The following is a 15698-nucleotide window of genomic DNA, read 5'->3' as shown; positions in this document are numbered from 1 at the left end:
TAAAAAGTTTATTTCTTGGATCTTAGTCAACAGCTAACCTTGATTTTGCTTTTTAGTACAAGGAGTTTTAATTTCTAGATCAGATTTGAGTTTGAACTGAGGTCTGGTGACTTTGGGAAAGGTCTTTGCATGGATGATGGGGGAAGTCGCCTTTTTGGTGAGTGCCGTAGTTGACTGTCACCTTGGCATCACAGAGAGATACCTGCTTGTGGCTATGGTTCAGTTATGGAGGGTATGTTTAATTTTTTAAGAATCAGGTTTGCGGATTTTTTTTTTTTTTTTTAGGCGGAGTCTTGCTCTGTCACCCAGGCTGGAGTGCAATGGTGCGATCTCGGCTCACTGCAAACTCCGCCTTCCAGGTTCACACCATTCTCCTGCCTTAGCTTCCTGAGTAGCTGGGACTACAGGCGCCCGCCACCATGACCGGATAATTTTTTGTATTTTTAGTGGAGGCAGAATTTCACCATGTTAGTCAGGATGGTCTCGATCTCCTAACCTCATGATCTGCCTGCCTCGACCTCCCAAAGTGCTGGGATTACAGGCGTGAGCCACTGCGCCTGGCCAGGTTTGCATATTTTTTAATGATTCTTTTTCCGAAGTTTTTTTTCTGACTGCATTTGTTGCTGGGTGATGGACTATATCCTGACATTGGATGTGCAAGATCTTAAAAACATCTGCGCAATAGAGTCTGTGTAAGAGAGCCTATGTTGAGAAGTTCTGTAGCCTCTTCAGAATGAAAATTCATGTAAATATTTTAGAACTTTACTCCAGAGGCTTTTAGCACATGCATAGCGAGGAAACTTTTTTTTTTGAGGCAGAGTCTCACTCTGTTCCCCGGGCTGGAGTGCAGTGTCACGATCTCGGCTCACTGCAAGCTCCGCCTCCCAGGTTCACACCATTCTCCTGCCTCAGCCTCCCGAGTAGCCAGGACAATAGGCGCCCGCCACCATGCCCGGCTAATTTTTGTATTTTTAGTAGAGACGGGGTTTCACTGTGTTAGCCAGGATGGTCTTGATTCCTGACCTCGTGATCCACTCGCATCGGCCTCCCAAAGTGCTGGGATTATAGGTGTGAGCCACCGTGCCTGGCTGCAAGGAAACTTATTTTTTGTAAACCACAATGTGCACTCTCTTTCTGTTTTGACTGTGACACACACAGCCACACCAGGATTCGTGCACACTCAAGCATTGCCACAGAGCCACAGATGTGCCTGTTGATGCCACGTGGATTTATTTTCTGTCCTGGCAGGCTTGGAGGCAGGCGGCCCCCTTTCTGTAGCCCCTTGCTGGGTGGTGCCTGGGTGTCCTCTGGCTTCTCCAGGGCTCTGCCCACGTTGCTGTGAGTTGGATTTTTTGGGGCCCTTAGTTTGTGCTTGATGTTTTCTTTTGCTTTCTTCCTTTCCCTCTTCCCTCCTCCTCCCCCTGCTTTTGAGACAGGGTTTTGCCATGTCATCCAGGCTGGAGTGCAGTGGTACTCACAGCCTGGTGCTCACAGCTCACTGCAGTGTTGACCTCCTGGTCTCAAGCAGTTCTCCCACCTCAGCCTCCTGAGTAGCTGGGACCATAAGTGCATACCACCATGCCCAGCTACGTTTTTATTCTGTTTTTATTGTTGTAAAGATGAGGTTTCACTATGTTGCTCAGGCTGGTCTGGAACTTCTGGCCTCAAGTGATCCTCCCACCTCAGCCTTCCAGAGTTCCGGGATTACAGGTGTGAGCCACCACACTGGCCCTAGACATTTTCTGCTGGTCTGCTTTTCCTAGTTCCACTGTTATTTTATCCCTCCTCCCCAGGGATCATGTACATTTTACATGAATATATTGATAAAATGTTCGTTTTTAATCGCAGCACACTGAATTCTTTCAGAGGAAGCCTCCTGATGTGAACTGCCATTGTCCCCTTGAGGACTAGAGAAGTAGGAGGAGGCAGGGAAATGGTTGCAGGTGAGCACTGGGTTGGAGGTTCTGTGTTGTAGACCTCAGTCCTGAAAGGCTGTGATTTCCTCTGAGTCTCTGATTCTTTGTCAGATTCCTCATGAGAGCCAGGTCACAGATCATGGAGTTAAGGTAGTGGGCTGCCGCTCGGCCCCCACACCTGTGAGAGACACAGGCCTCCTGCTGTGGGTGTGTGCAGTAGAGCTGGAGTCCTTTACTTCTCCGGAGGCCGCCTGTCAGTCTAGGTCAACTGCACTGTGGGTAGTGTTAGAGTTGAGCTTACAACTGGCTCTGTTGGTGATCATTGGGAATGAAAACATTCCACAGAGTTCTGAGGTGTGCAGAGCTGTGTTGAGAACCCCTTTGGCGTTGTGTGTGAGTGGTGTAGATGAAGAATAGAGCAAGCTTTTCTTTGCTCATTGTATGGTTGTGTTTGCAACCTCGATTGCTGAGGCGCTATGGTGTTTCAGCTTCATCCTAAACATCACGTTGCATTGTAGGTGGATTTCTCACCCTTGTCCCTGGATCACTGTTTGACATGGAGAACTTTGACTAAATGTCTATACAGATAGTCCCTGAAATAACGATGGTTCGACTTAGGATTTTTCACTTTACACTGGGTTTATTGGGAGATAACCCATTGCAAGTCAAGGAACATTTGATTTTATCTCCTTAGAAGTAAAATCATTAATTTAGTGTTGTCTGCTTTTAAATTTTTATATATTCAGAGGTCCTGTATATTTGTGCTTAGGATTTAGTTGTCTATACTGGAAAACAGCATTTTCCAAAAGAGTTTTCTGTTTACTGAAAACAGTGGGATTTACTTGAACCTTCAGTGCTGCAGGTAGGAAAGAAGACGCTGACTGGGACTGTGCATGCACGTGCATTTGAACAGTGTGCTACGCGGAGGGAGTTTCCCATTGTGATCTCTACCTTCAATATGAATGGAAGAATACAGTTCTTTTTTGTTTGGTTTTGTTTTTCTTAAGAGAAAGGTTAAATTTTTTTGTTTGTTTGTTTGAGGCAGGGTCTTGCTCTGTCGTTCAGGCTGGAATGCAGTGGTGCGATCATGAACTCCTTGACTCAAACCGTCTCCCATCTCAGCCTCTCTAGTAGCTGGGATCACAGGGATGCACCCCCGCACCTGGCTGGTTTATTTTAACATTTTTTATAGAGATGAGATCTCACTATGTTTCCCAGATTGGCCTTGAACTCCTGGGATCAAGCAGTCCTCCCACCTCGGCCTCCTAAATGCAGTAACATTTGATGACTTGAGATTTGAATACTTTAACTTCGAAGGGACTGTGCTTGGTTCTTGGGGACAATGCCTTCCAAACTGTGGATCATGACTCATTATGTCTTATTTTAGAAAATTTTCTTGGATGGACACGGTGGCTCATGCCTGTAATCCCAGCACTTTGGGAGGCCCAGGTGGGTGGATCACCTGAAGTCAGGGGTTCAAGACCAGCCTGGCCAACATAGTGAAACGCTGTATCTACTAAAAATACACACACACACGCACACAGATTAGCTGGACATGGTAGCACATGCCAGTAGTCCCAGCTACTCGGGAGGGTGAGACAGGAGAACTGCTTGAACCCAGGAGGCGAGGCGGAGGCTGCAGTGAGCTGAGATCACACCACTGCACTCCAGCTGGGTGACAGAGTGAGACTCTGTCTCCAAAAAAAAAAAAAGAAAGAAAAAGAAAAACAAAAAAAAATATTTCCTATCCCAAGGCCATAAAGATAACTTCCTATGCCTTCTGCACATTTTGTACTTTTGTCCTTTGCATTTACACCTTTAGTGTATCCTAAATTGATTTCTGTGTATGGTGTGAGATAAGAAGCCAGCTGTTCCTAGTCTTCATGTAGACACCAGTTGTCCCAGCCTCCTGGGCTGTTGTCCCGGCCTCCTGGGCTGCACACGCGGTTCATGGACCCATCTCCAGTGCCCGTACTGTGTCCGAGCTTGTGTTGCCTTGCTGGCCACTGGACTTTCCTTGGGACACGGCCACCTGCCTTCATGGTGGACTCGGCCTGGTGTTGGTTTTTAGAAATATAATGGACTTGTGTATATTCATCTTATATTTTGTATCCCGGAATTTTTCTACAGATGAGGAAACTAGGAATGATTTTAACCATGGCTGCCCAACTCCACAGCCCCTGGGCCTAGTTTGCATCATGCGCTCCCCTGCACTGACCCACAGGAGACTGAACTGGGCACAGCGTCGAGGCGCAATGGAGGGTGGGTTGCTGGAGCTGGGAGTGGCATTAGGAGCAGTAGAGAGGCACGGAGTGGATGCATGGGAAGTGCAGAGGCCAGAGAGAAAAGAGTGGCCAGGGCAGCACAGCCTCCCTACCATACAGGAAGAGCCAGAGAGAGCTGGTCGGAGGGACAGCGTCTCTAGTCTTGAGTCCACAGCTTTCATAAACCCCCTGGACATCTGGGGAGTGGGCTCTTGGGAGAGGTGTCAGATTGGAGAGAGCTCTGGAGGACTGTTTCTGGAGGACTGTTTGCTCAGGGGAGATGGTGGCATGCTGGGGAGTGAGGGGTTGCGCAGTGAGAGAGTGGGAGGCACCCAAGAGCAGACAGGAGAAGAGGTGAATGAGGAGAGAGGAGAGGAAATAGTGGAGTGGAGGAGTCAGTGGGAGGCGGGAGGAACCGGCCTGTTTGCCGCACTGGTTTGGGAACGTGAGGGTGAAGAAAATCGATGTTGAGGCAAACAATGTAGTCTTTCACTTCTTGGTATTTTTTGGTGGCTTTAAAAAAATTCTGTCACGGGATACATAGCATCATGCTTGGTTCCTGGATTGAGAGTCCACTGTTGCCCCTCTTCATAAGTGGACATTCCTTCCTTCTCTGTTTCTAGGTTGGAAGGTATGTGCTGCATTTTCAGTGATGGATCTGTTCTCAAGGAGTCTGGCTCCATTCCTTTACCTGTTGTGAAAATGGTTGCACACAGGCTGAGGCCATTTGGGTGTGTGTCGTCATTTTCTTCTGTGACGTCTTCTTCCTCGTATGTTGCTTTTTAGGAGATTGGGGACAAGTGCTCTAAATTCATCAACTGTGACCATCTTTTGTTTAAAGGAAACTGCTTCGAGTTTCCTAGTGTTCTCTGTTTTTAAAAGATGTGGTTGATAAATGTATATTAAATTTTATTCAATTAGCTTAAGAAAGTAGGTAAGTTTATTTAAGAGCAAAACACAAAACTTTTGGCATACCATTGTTTAACCTTAAACGACCTCTGTCAATTGTCTAGTTATTAATTCCCTCACATTTACCTCAGGTGATTATAATGATTTTATTAAAACAGAAATATAGTAAAACTTTTTTGGTTTTTGCAAGTATCCTCCATTGACTTGTCAGTGTTAAGAGTTACTTTTTATTTTGTATCTGAAGGAGCAGCTCAGAGGACTAGTTATTCCGGGAAGAAGAGCTCTGACGGCCATGCCCCTACATCTTGCCTTTCGCCTGCTTCAGTCCTGCTCCTGCGAACAGCCGTCCTTTTTGCTCTGTCCCGACACCCAAGGCAGACGTCGCTTGAGGCTCTTGTATAATTCTTGCTGTTAGAGACAGTGGTCTTTTCTACTTGAATTTCTTGTTGATGAGTGTCATCTGTCAGGAGAAACTTGGATTATCTTTTTTCTTTTTTGAGACTGAGTCTTACTCTGTTGCTCAGGCTGGAGTGCAGTGACACGATCTCGGCTCACTGTAACCTGCACCTCCTGGTTCAAGCAATTCTTGTGCCTCAGCCTCCCGAGTAGCTGGGACTAGAGGAGTGAGCCATCATCCCCAGCTCATGTTTGTATTGTTAGTACAGATAGGTTTCACCGAGTTGGCCAGGCCAGTCTCGAACTCCTGACCTCAGGTGATCCATCCGCCTCGGCCTCCTAAAGTGCTGGGATTACAGGCATGAGCCACTGTGCCCGGCTGAATTATCGTGTTTTAATAGAAGAAAATTTTAGTCCACTTTCCCAAATGGGGAATCTTTCCTTTTGCTGGGGGGCCTGCAGTTAGATTGTTGGAAGAATGTGTGGCCCTGCAGAACCCTCTGCTCTCAGCAGCACCTGCTGGGCTGGTGGGCGTGCTCAGCACAGCTCTGGGACACAACTGGCTGTCCTGGAAACTTGCAGTGATTTAGAGGTGATGGGCGGCACCAGCACGTTGAACTGAATGTGGAAGTTGAAGTGAAAAAAGCTTCCTACTCCTTGAGTGGACAGACCGAAAGCACATGTGTGTGAAGAGCTAGTGACTGTGGGTGTGTCAGTTGGTCTGTTCCTTGAGTGGACAGTCAGTTGGTCTTGGGCTCCCGGCAGGACAGAATGAAAGCACATCTGTGTGTGAATGTGTCCGGAATTGGTTCCTTCCGCTGGGTTCTTGGTCTCGTTGACTTCAAGAATGAAGCCGCGGACCCTCGCGGTGAGTGTTAAAGTTCTTAAAGATGGTGTGTCTGGAGTTTGTTCCTTCAGATGTTCAGATGTGTCTGGAGTTTCTTCCTTCTCGTGGGTTCGTGGTCTCGCTAACTTCAGGAGTGAAGCCGCAGACCTTCACAGTGAGTGTTACAGCTCATAAAGGTAGTGCGGACCCAAAGAGTGAGCAGCAGTAAGATTTATTGTGAAGAGTGAAAGAACAAAGCTTCCACAGCGTGGAAGGGGACCCGAGCTGGTTGCCACTGATGGCTCAACTGGCCAGCTTTTATTCCCTTATTTGGCCCCGCCCACGTCCTGCTGTTTGGTCCATTTTACAGAGCGCTGATTGGTATGTTTATAAACCTTTAGCTAGATAGAGAGTGCTGGTTGGTGTGTTTACAAACCTTTAGCTAGACAGAAAAGTTCTCCAAGTCCCCCCCGACCCAGAAGCCCAGCTGCCTTCACCTCTCATGAAGAGCTGGTGGCTGTGGGGGCGTCAGTTGGTCTTGGGCTCCCGGGAGGACAGACCAAAGGCACATGTGTGCATGAAGAGCTGGTGGCTGTGGGTATATTGGTTGGTCTTGGGTTTCTGGCAGGTGAGTGTTTGCACCTGGGCCTGCACCCTGCTTCACCCAGCTGTCCGCATGGGCACTTCAGGTTGTCACGGGTATTCTTGTGCCTTGGTGCAGTCTCACCAGTTAGAGCATAACTTCCTCAGGGCAAGGCTGCCCCAGACGCCCGGGGTGCTCCCTGCGTCTCCATCCAGTGCTTTCCTGTCTTAGTTATTAGATGCTCATCAAACACGAGGCCACTAGAATGTAGAAGACCTTGGCTAGAGTCCTGAGACCTCTTGTGTGTGGTGTGCCTGTGTGAGTCTGTACCCATCCCACATGCCACTCTTTAATAAGAGCAGGTTTTGGACCCCAGAAGACATCTGTTGTGGAATTTATAGGCACGGACTGTTAGGCCAACTTTCCTTCTGATGAGAAGCCAGTCGCATGCTTCTGCAGCCTCACCGTGACAGGTGGGGCTCAGGTGGCCTGGGCAGCGGTGAGACACAGGACTGCGTGGTGTTGCTCCTCCTGGCTGCAGCAACTTTTCTAGACTATTTTTAGGGCTTTCTTTATCAGACGGAGTCTTTCCGACTTAGGTGGAGAAGAAGGGTATAAGAATTCTCAAGTTAGAGAAGAATTGCTTTATGGTCATTATTTCTACAACTGTATGATTGGGAGTTTGGGTGAGGAAGGGCTAGATCAGTGATTTTTTAAATTAGATTTACTTGGAAAACATTTTAAAAATTGCAGCCTTTATCCCCAGATACATAGAATCCATAGTGTCTTGAGGTGAGTATGTGTAGGGCATACCGTGGGTGAGTGGCGTCTTGGAGGCACTGGGGTGCAGCTGTCGTGTGGCCCTTCTCTTGGTCCTGTTTGCATTTGGGGCCTGTTGTTTATTTCTAGTGGGTGGTGCGGGCCAGGCAGGGTAGATGGGCATCCTCCCTTCTCCGTAGTGACACACTGGGCACATCTTCTCAGAGTAACCAGCTGGGAGCTGGAATCTTCTGTGTTTAGAGGCCAATGTCCTGTCCGTGTCCCCCTCCCCTTCATACTGTGGTCAAACCATCAAATGTTACCAATACCAGATGTTGACGTAGCTGTTTTCTCAGGAGTTTTGGATTCTGAAGCAGAGAGCAGCCCTCTTCTCTCCACACTGGGACTCTGGGGCTGGAGAAGGTGGCGTGCCCACCCCCGTGTCCAAGCCCGTTCCTTCTTTCTTGCGCTCATGCTGCTTCTTTCGGGAGAGGCCTTTTAGTGTTGCTGGAGCTGGGACTGGTGGCCAGCGCCGTGTTTCTGTTCTGAATGGTATGTTTGAAAACCTGTCGGTGGTAGAGAAGTGGAAAGAAAAAGGAGCCTGAACTTGGCATACTGTTGGGTTCCTGTGCTGTCAGGAAGTGGAAAGTCTGCAGAGGAGAAAATGGACACTTTCTTCTAGAAACAGACTAATTAACTTGTAGGTTAGCAGACTGAAAGAGCCTGGAGCATTCCATATGTTAGGGCGAAGGATCCAGCCAGTCATGGCCACTCAGCTGGGCCTTGTCATGAAACCCTCTTGAAGGGGAGGTCTCCTTACTGTCTTCCTTTTTCATTTCTGGATTACTCTTGTCCATAAGCTCGATCTTATGGTGAACGTCCATCTGTTCCAAAGATTAAGCTGAATGGATCAAAAGGGTAGAATGCTCAGAGGCCAAGGGACAGCTGTTTTTCTTATGGCAGTGCTTCTACATAATGTATTGTGTGTGTCATTATATTTTGTGTCACATTATAATGTATGTCCATATATTGTGTGTGTGTGTGTGACATAGGATCTCACTCCGTCACCCACGGCTGGAGTGTGGGGCCGTGATCAAGCTCCCTGCCTGGACCTCACAGGCTCAAGTGATCCTCCTGAGGAGCTGAACTCACGGCCATGTACCACCATGCCTGATTTTTTTGTTTTTTGTAGGGATAGGGTCCCACTGTGTTGCCCAGGCTGGTCTTGAACTCCTGGGCTCAGACCATACTGTGATAGAGTGTGAATGGGGGTGAGTGTGTGATTGGTAAGGTTTCGGGTATGGTGGTGACATAGTATAAAAATATAAAAACCATACATGTCACTCTAGAGAATTTGAAGAATATTGAAAAGTATCAGGAAGAAAGTCAAGACCTGAGCTTGGCTTTGAAGAATGAATAGGCGTTTGCCAGGTGGACACAGTGGAAAAGGGCTTTCTAGGAAGATGGAGAGGGACCCTCCTGAACTGGAAGGCGTTTGCGGTTGGTTGCTCAGAGGCTGGGGAGACAGCCAGGTGGTGGCACTCAACACAGTTCATGCCACGGCGATGGGTCCTGAGGTCACAAATAGCAGCTACCAGCCTGGAGAAACACTGGAGTGTGTCCCATGTAGGGCTGGGAGCTTTTGTCCTGTGAAGCTTTTATTTTCCAGGTGTGTGTGTGTGTGTGTGTGTGTGTGTGTGTACTGCGTCACGATGTACAACATGAATATATTGCTTGTTAGCCTAGTGACTTATGCACACCACACTGAGGTGTCAGTAAGAAGTGAATCAGATGTGGCAGATTCTCGCCTTAGCACTGTGGGGAATAAGTTGATGATGTGTGTGGCTGGAGGCGGAGATAAGTAAGTTGTTATGATGATGTAGGTAAAGAAATATTGAGACACTCTTGAACTAGAAATCAGGGCGGTGGCCTTAGGGAGGAGTGACAGTGATGGGCAGGAGCTGGAATGGACAGGATTTATAAGTGGGCTTTTCATAGGGAGGAGGAGGCAGCTGGTTTCTGGCTTGGAGGCTAGTTAGAGAGTGGTGCCCTGCAGCAGGGCGGGGGATACAGGAAGGAGTGGGGTGAGGGCTCTGTATGTGCACAACCTGTGTGAGGAGAGCTGAGCTCTGTGGGAACATTGTCTCTGATTGACAGTGTCTCTGGTTGGACATTGGTGCAGTGGATTCAGTGGGTTCATCTCTGACTGGCAGAGCTGAGATTCAGCAGCAGGTTGTTAAAGCCAGAGGCAGGTGAGAGTGCCCAGGCAGTGGCTGAAGACATTGAGGGAGGAGGTGGAGGAAGGAGATCTAGCAAGTGAAACAAAATGGAAACAAAGTTTACAAGAGAAACTGGGAATGGTAGAGCGGAAGCCTGGGAAGAGAGAGTGGTTTGTAGGTTCAGTGCTACTGCCAGACCATGTTAGATGAGTGCCAATTATGTTCCGTGTTTCTCACAAGAAACATGGAGGTGGCATCTCTTAAGGGCTGTCGTGGGGGTTGAATGAGGCGATGTGTGGAGAGCACAGAGTGGGCGTGCGTGGGTGTGTGATCACCATGGTGTGGCCAGTGGTGGTGATGGGAGGGGCAGCCCCTCAGCAGCTGGCTCTCTCTTCAGCCCGTGCAGTCTGCCAGGACTCTTCCAGACATGGGCCGTGTCGCTGAACAACGCGGAGCTGGTGCAGACGTGGGTAAAGATGTTCATCCAGCCGCACGCACCGGCCAGCTGGCTCGTATTTATCTTCTGTACTTTGCCTTTGCTGCTTGAGAGTTCTGTAAACAATTCTTAATAAACAAAGAGGCAGGTTTTATGTGGAAACTTCTGGGAGAGGAGAGAATTTCACCGAATGCAAACAGGAGGAAGGAGCAGATGTAAACCCTGGGCGTCCGGAAGCAGGGTTGAGTCAGCGGCGCCTTGGTCTTAGAAGGAGGCTGGGATGGATAGGTTGAGCCCGGAGTGGCCGTTTCTGTTTGTCCGCCTGCACACTCACTTCCAGGGCTTATAGGGGCTTCCTTTGTGATGTAGGAGGAAGCACAGTGGCAAGAGGAGAGCACAGGCAGGGCTGACGTACGTGATGACTCTCAGAAAGAAACTGTGTAAGGTCATATGTAAGGAGCAGACTCCCTTTTGTCTTAAGGAAGAAATATAATTCATTTTGGTGATGTTTCTTTTGTTACAGTGGCCAGCCATCAGGTTGCGTTAATAAAATGGAAAAGTAGTGTTTCAAGATGGTGGACAAGTCTAGCTGGGCAGGGACACAGCCTGCAGTGTGGAATGCTTGCCAGTCAGCCATTCATCCAAGGGGCATTTGTTGACTTTTGTCCTTATTAAAGGACAACGCACCTGCTGTGTACTAGAACGTCTGAGCATGAGAGTGAGAATCCCACGCTTCAGGGATGTTGCTGTTCTCTCAGAAGCTGTGTAGTCCCTTCCCTCCCCCAACCCCCATTTACATTCTGTTCATTGCGTCTTAGACATTGAGCTGTACAAATCATTGTGGGCTCATATTCTAAATCAAAAGAACACTACACATTCAGGGACAGTGGTGTATTTTTATTTGTTTTTTTTTTTTTTTTTTTGAGGTGGAGTCTTGCTCTGTCACCCAGGCTGTAATGCAGTGGCATGATCTTGGCTCACTGCAACCTCTGCCTCCTGGGTTCAAGTGATTCTCCTGCCTCAGCCTCTCGAGTAGCTGGGATTACAGGTGCCCACCACCACACCTGGCTAATTTTTGTATTTTTAGTAGAGATGAGGTTTCACCATGTTGGCCAGGCTGGTCTCGAACTCGTGACTTTGTGATCCACACACCTCGGCCTCCCAAAGTGCTGGGATTACAGGCGTGAGCCACCATGCCCGGCCTATGATAGTGGTATATTTTTAAAGGAAAGAATGTTGTGTTGGTTATTGAAGAAGTTTATTTATTTATTTATTTATTTATTTATTTATTTATTTAGAGATGGAGTGTTGCTCTGTCACCCAGGCTGGAGTGCAGTGGCACAGTCTCTGCTCACTGCAAGCTCCGCCTCCCGGGTTCACACCATTCTCCTGCCTCAGCCTCCCCAGCAACTGGGATTACAGGCGCACGCCGCCACGCCCGGCTAAATTTTTTCTATTTTTAGTAGAGACGGGATTTCACTGTGTTAGCCAGGATGGTCTCGCTCTCCTGACCTTGTGATCTGCCCGCTTCAGCTTCCCGAAGTGCTGGGATTACAGTCGTGAGCCACTGTGCCCGGCCAAATAATTTTATTTTAATTAATTAATCTATTTTTTTGAGATGGAGTCTTGCTCTGCCGCCCAGGCTGTAGTGCAGTGGCACGATCTTGGCTCACTGCAACCTCTGCCTCCTGGGTTCAAGTGATTCTCCCACCTCAGCCTCCCGAGTAGCTGGGATTACAGGCGCCCACCACCACAGTTGGCTAATTTTTGTATTTTTATTAGAAATGGGGTTTCACCATGCTGACCAGGCTGGTCTCAGACTCCTGATCTCAGGTGATACATCTGCTTTGGCCTCCCAAAGTGCTGGGATTAGAGGCATGAGCCACTGCACCTGGCCGATATTTAAGAATTTTAGACCTTTCAAACTAAAGAGGTTTTTAAAAAATGTCAAATCAGTGCCCTTGTTTTATTCCCCCCCTTAATACTTCAAAGTAAAAATAATCATTTTAGAAAAACCTGGCATCATGTGATTACTAGACTTTTTTTTTTTTGGAGGCACGCTCTGTCTCCCAGGCTGGAATGCAGTGGCACGATCTCAGCTCACTGTAACCTCTGCCTCCTGGATTCAAGCAGTTCTTCTGCCTCAGCCTCCCGAGTAGCTGGGATTACAGGCATGCGCCACCACACCCAGCTAATTTTTTTGTATTTATTGTAGAGATGGGGTTTCGCCACGTTGGCCAGGCTGGTCTCAAACTCCTGACCTCAAGTGATCCTCCCGCGTTAGCCTCCTAAAGTGCTGTGATTACAGGCGTGAGCCACCACCCCGGACCCTAGACATTTCAATTACGTCTTTTCTACTCTCAAAAAAGTTTTAAGAAAAACTTGTATGGTTCTGTAAGTTGTAGTATGTAAGAGGTTTACAGTTCCATATAGAGATTTGGATCAATTTTGAAAACGGAGTTGGAAATCTGATAGTCCCTGCACCGAATCCTTAGGCCACCTTGGGAGTGTTGCTTTTTTAAAGATGCTATGTCTTTTGATCCATGAATGTGGGATTTCCCCCCACTTATGTAGGTCTTCAGTTTCTTTCAACAGTGTTTTGTGGTTACAGGGTGCAAGTTTTACACTTCTTTGGTTAAATTTGTTGCTAAATATTCTTTTTGATGCTGGAAATGTTTCCTTCATCTTTTTCAGATTGTACATTGCTTGTGTATGATGATGATACAGCTGACTTTTGTATATTGATCTTGTATCATGCGCCTCTGCTGAGTTGATTGACTGACTGAAGACCTGGTTGCGTACCAAGAGATGGTTCTTCATGGAGTTGTATCTGATTCTGAGGTTCCTGCTTAGCAAAAGACAGGCTGGTAACAGGTGTCCTGACGTCCACTGCCACTTGGATTATTCATTTTGTAGAAACAGACAGTGAGTGTTAGGAGAGGTCACACATAACTAAGTGATTGTTGAGTAGGAGCTTCACACTGAATGAAACGGCCGCTTCCCGGATTTCTCCATCTTCTCTGTTTCCCAGTGTCCATGACGCTGATCATAAAATGGTGAGGCCAGCAGTGAGCTCCAGAGACAAGTAGATCACAATGTATTCATGGTTTCTTTTGAGTTTTGCCATGAGAGTGTGGTGCTGATTGGAATTCTGTGGATTTACTAAGAGCTAGAAGTAAATTGGTCATCTGTGTGCCTGATTTACACTTTCTGAAAGGTTGGTCTTATGTCTTTGTTGGTCAGGATTTCAGATTTGTGTGTGTGTGTGATGTTTAAGTGACCATCAGAGCTTCTCGTTCCCTTTCAAGGCTTGTTTTAGTGAAGCCAAGCAGGGAGTTGGCATTTGTTGCTCAGGGAGCTTGTGAACTCCGCCGGCGCTGGCTGGGGTCCTGTGGAGCGTGGGGAGGCAGGTGCTGCTTGGGGTCCTGTGGAGCTGGGCCTTCTGCCGTGGGAGGCAGGTGCTGCTTGGAGTCTTGTGGAGCCTCCTGTGGGAGGGAGGCAGGTATGGCACAGTCCTGCATTGTCTGTCCTTCCTGCAGCTTCTCCTGGTGTGTTATTGGGACTCTTCTCCCTGTTGGCTTTTGCATCACTTTCTCTAGTTTGATTTCATGCCTTTGTCCTCCTAATTTTCAGATATTTCCCAGTTTCTGATCTATAGCTTCCTTTTTGTTTTCATTATAGCTGTGTGTCTGTTTACTTTCAAACACAAACTGTTTTTGCCATTCCCCTGGATCTGGTGAGGAAGGGAAGGTTCTGGAAGGAGTTGGATGCCTTCTCTGAGGACTGCAGGTTCTCTTGCCTTCCATAGTTGGCTTTTGTTCTTTAGCAAAGGAGTTTGATTCCTATCAGGTCAGGCATTGTGGAAAGGGAAGAACGGTTGTGTGAAATCATTTCTTCTTGTTCTCATTCTGCATTCATCCATTTTGCACCTTCTTCTGCTGAATGGTATAAAGAGAATTGTTTAGGAACATTAATTTTGTTTCCTGTTTCATTTTTCCCTGTAGTAAAAAGAAACATTTGCATTGAAGAAGGAAACCTGGTTTTCCTTCTAGCTCCTCCCCATGCTCACCTCAGTTCTGAAGTTTGCTTAGTTGCCTTTATTCCCTCCAGCCTTCTCTTTCACTTTAAATCAGAGAAAACAAACAAGTAGCACCCCACCCTTAAGAAACACCAAAAACAGGAAACAAATAACTGCACCTTCTCCGCCCTCAGCCCAAAAAAACGAAGGGGGCGGGTGTGTTCACTGGAAGGAGGCCAAGGTTAGGAGACTGGCCTGATCAGAGCGTTAGGTGGCCTGTCCGCACCAGCCGGCCTTGGCATTGGGGGCTCCTGGCACCATTGTGGGAGTGGAATCCAATTGGTTGTGTCTTTTTTTGACTGAGAACTAAAATGAGATGAGGCTGGATCATAGGTCTTCAGTGTTCCGTTTAAGTCCTCTAGAGTTACATTGTACGGAGATTTTTAAGCCGTAATAATAGCAGGTGCATATTCATGGTTTTTACATTTCCAGTTTCAAGACTGACTGTGGTGAAGAGTGTGGGCTCTGGAGCCGGCCTGGCTTCAAGTCTTGGCCCCACATTTAGTCAGTGTGAGCTTGACTAAATTTCTCACACCCCTGGGGCCTCAGTTTTCTCATCTGCAAAGGGGAGATAATAATGATACCTGCTTTGTGGGATTATTGTGAGGATAAAGTGAGTTGATAGTAGATAAAGCCACATGAAATGATCAATATTGGACTTTCTTTTTTGGACTTTTGTTTTTTAAATTTGAGCTTTTTTAAAAATAATTTGTGTCTTCACTTAGAGTTGTAAGAAATCCTTGCGAGCCCCTTGTACACTTGGGCCGTCTCCTCCTCTCTTCCAGTGGTAACGCACTGGAGAACTGTGCCCTTAATAGAACGTCACAGCCGGGATGTGGACACGATATCGCTGACCAGTCTTAACTCAGGTTGCCTGAGGTTTACTTGTACGTATGTGAGAGAGAGACTGATTGATTGATTGGAGTTCTCTGCAGGTTTGCCACTGAGGGCTGCCATCCCCGCCGTGTTGCTGTACTGAATAGTCCCACAACCGCAAGGATCTGCCCTTGGCCCTTTTCTAGCCATATTTGCCCCTTCCAGCCCATCTCCCCACCCTGGTCCCTAACCCTTGGGAACCACTGATTTGTCCTCCATTTAAAGAATTGGTCATAAGAATGTCGTATACATGGAATCATAGAATTGTGACCTTTTCGACTGGCCTTTTGCTCAGTGTAATGTTTGCTCTGTTTGCTGCTGAGTGGTCTGCGTGGTGTGGGTGGACGGCAGCTTAGTATCTGTCTACCCATTGTGAGAAACACACATTGACCCGTCCAAACCCAAAGAATGGACTTGGAGACACACAGAACAGCAG

The 15698-nt window shown here is 47.5% G+C and overlaps 1 protein-coding gene across 8 annotated transcripts in view; it reads left to right on the top strand.

Annotated features, from left to right (window-relative positions):
* Nucleotides 1-15698, top strand: part of ANKRD11 (ankyrin repeat domain 11) — a 224209-nt gene that overhangs the window by 57545 nt on the left and 150966 nt on the right. The window contains exon 1 of one of the 8 annotated variants that reach the window (XM_023228889.2): nucleotides 9852-9905. The exons of 6 other annotated variants lie outside the window; for them this stretch is intronic. The gene's annotated coding sequence lies outside the window, so the exon portion shown is untranslated. Of the gene's footprint in view, nucleotides 1-9851; nucleotides 9906-15698 lie in introns of those variants that run through there. One more of the 8 variants, XM_023228894.2, reaches the window with a different exon arrangement.

This window comes from Piliocolobus tephrosceles, chromosome 17 (assembly GCF_002776525.5).
Source record: "Piliocolobus tephrosceles isolate RC106 chromosome 17, ASM277652v3, whole genome shotgun sequence".
Classification (NCBI taxonomy): Eukaryota; Metazoa; Chordata; class Mammalia; order Primates; family Cercopithecidae; genus Piliocolobus; species Piliocolobus tephrosceles.
This window is presented reverse-complemented; position numbering and strand designations above follow the sequence as displayed.